The sequence below is a fragment of the Limulus polyphemus genome, unplaced genomic scaffold (assembly GCF_000517525.1).
Source record: "Limulus polyphemus unplaced genomic scaffold, Limulus_polyphemus-2.1.2 Scaffold221, whole genome shotgun sequence".
Classification (NCBI taxonomy): Eukaryota; Metazoa; Arthropoda; class Merostomata; order Xiphosura; family Limulidae; genus Limulus; species Limulus polyphemus.
This window is the reverse complement of record NW_013665831.1, coordinates 523883-526660: the sequence shown is the minus strand read 5'-3', so window position 1 is coordinate 526660 and position 2778 is coordinate 523883. Positions and strand designations below refer to the sequence as shown.

At 33.2% G+C, this 2778-nt stretch overlaps 1 protein-coding gene across 1 annotated transcript in view; it reads right to left on the bottom strand.

The window, feature by feature from the left end:
- LOC111085068 overlaps positions 1–1761 on the bottom strand; it is a 46700-nt gene extending 44939 nt beyond the window's left edge. Inside the window, exon 1 of the mRNA XM_022382152.1 lies at positions 1488–1761. The gene's annotated coding sequence lies outside the window, so the exon portion shown is untranslated. The remainder of the gene's footprint in view (positions 1–1487) is intronic.
- Between the last annotated feature and the right edge of the window lie 1017 nt (positions 1762–2778).

The window sequence follows — 2778 nt, the reverse complement described above, 5'->3', positions numbered from 1 at the left end:
GTATGAAACAAGAAGTAACAACAAAATGGGAATGTAAATATACTTTACTGACCATTTTGTCAAACAGATAATTTTGTCACAGTTTTTAAAAAAGGGTTTGATGTTAGGTCGTAGAATAACATTATAAGTTAATTTATCGATAGTATTAAGTAAAGTAAAGTTTTTTTGTACTTTAGTTTAGTTAGGACTAAACTTTACTGTACTTAATACTATCGATAAATAAACTTATAAGGTTACAGTGTTAATTTATCCCTTTATCGAACATAGACTTAACATAAGTTAAAGTTTTATAAAGCACGGCCTATATACAAGTGGATTTACACATTTCGTTGTCTACGATTACAATTCGTTTGTATTGAGCTAAAAATGTTATATTTAAAGAATTACTGTTACGATGAAGATACTAATTTGACCGGAAATGTTTTGCGGATCTCCGCTAGTTAATAATTATTCTATAGGAAAAAAAAAGCTGTTTCTTTCTAACGTTAAATCAATCAATATCATTTCCAGCAATTGTAAACTATAACTAGTATAACTAGTGTGTAATGAACCTATCAAGTAGCATACATTTACACAATTGTCAAAAAGAAAGTAGAAAATGAAATAGTTATTCATATATACATATATTTAACTCTCTAATCTCTATATCGCTTCCTAGAATACTATTTAACATTCATTTTGACATAGCCCTATTTATCTAATTTGTTTAAGAATAGCACCCTGACGATGTTTATTGAATATTATAAAAAAGAAAGAAAGAAAACGAACTGCGATATAATTTTATTTTAATCTTGAGCGCTGAGAGCTACTTGATGTAGGGCGGGATGACTAATAAAAAGAAGGCCGGTTCTTCTTCTATCTGTAGTTTATTTACCGTTTACACTCTGACCAGAGACACTGTTAACAGCGATGCTACCTACTGTAATTTTTAATAAATTACCACATTGTGCTCATAACATACTTTGTTTTAAGTCTCTTTACTACAGTCAGATGTAAGCGTAAGGGCTTCTAACTCTAAAAATGGGGGTTCCATCCCATAGAGCAGATAGCACACTGGTATAGCTTTGCGCTTAATGACAGAAACAAGCAAATCTTAACAATAATCTCTCGAACAAACCGTTAACAACTAACTTTGTCATAAATTTGTAAATCTTAGTATCTGTCAACAAATAGTATATCTTCACTTCTATGTAATTTAGTTTACTCTCTTTTGATTTCAATTCAGTTTGGTTGACTTAATACCGTAATACAAAAAAAAATAGTGCTAATTCATTCACTTTTGCGAAATTGGGGAGATATTAAGAGATAATTGATAGATTAAGTTTACTATGTATTTGCGTAATGATATATGAATGTATTATATTAATTGCGTCAGAGAGAATCACCCGTTTTTACTGACAAAACACGTGTTCTCTTCCTGCTAGAGGAATCCATGTAGGGTTGACGGAATTCGTTGTCGAAAATAGAGCAGGAAAGGATAAACTTACCTCTAAAAGTAGTTAGCGTTTCAGACTAACGGCTGTTTGAACTTAGAAGTTGATGGGCAATAGAAACATTAGAATATTTGATAGCTTTTGTGTTGGATGAAGAATTTTTCAATCTTCCGTCTGAAACCTCTGTGTTAGCCACGTTACAACAACGTTTAGAACTATCCAAGCTCTATACCCTGCAACGAATGGCAAACTCGAAGTAAATCTAACCAGGGACTCTCTGACATAGTTGTAGGTCGCGCTCTTGATCACGTGAGCGCGATGGGTAGTCTCTCAGTAAAGAGCATGGAGATGGGTGTGCATTGCACGAGCGAAGTATTGAAATACTCCGTTGCTGACAATTTCCCTGTTGTTTGATATCAGTGAACACGACCACGTGACCTGTGAGACAATGGTGGCCTCCAAAGTGAGCTACCAGAACCGGATACTGTTATTTCTGGCAAGAAAACAAGTAGAATTGAAAGTAAACATTGCTTGTATGATTCTAAACTGCAGGTGATGGAACTGAAAATGACAAGACTTCTTACATACAGCCAAAAAGTATGGAGAATGAATTTAGATAAAAACGAACAGGTGCAAATCGAACTTAAATAAAAGCTTTATATAACTCATGGTGACAATAAAGTTTACCTAAAAGATAAGATGTTTTAAAAGAAGCTGGAGTAAGGTATAAAACACGAAAGCAAACGCCCTTAGAATCACAAAATAATCATAGAAAATGAAGTATTTATATCATATTATGAATTTCACAAAATTAATTTACTCCTGCAGAGTTTTGATACAGACTGGATGAAATAGTTTAATGTTATGCCATGAGAGTAACAACAGCTAGTAATGCAACTTAAAGAAAGAAAGAAACGTAGTAGTACATATGTAACTCTTAGTGTCTTCATATACTACGATTAAAGTACACTCAGAAATCAATAGTTTGTAGGAAATGTCCGGAGAGACATAAACTTATAAAGAAGCCTTAATTTATTTCCGAATATACATATACATATATATATTTAAAGCTTTAGCTGTTGGTTTTGTTATATTCGATAAAAGAACAATACGTACTAACATCTCTCAAAAATGAAAACGTTATTGTTAGATCGAAATTGAAGTGAGTTTTTCTATTTTCAATCTCTCTGGGTGTGAGTTGGTTCTGTGATAGAGCTCTGGATTTAGGAGCTGAAAATCCGGTTTTGCATCCGTGCAGTATCACAAACAATTACCCTCACTTTAAGCTGAGGGTGCACTATAAGGAGACTGTTAGTCCCTTGGCGCGAATGGTTGGTGTCAGTGT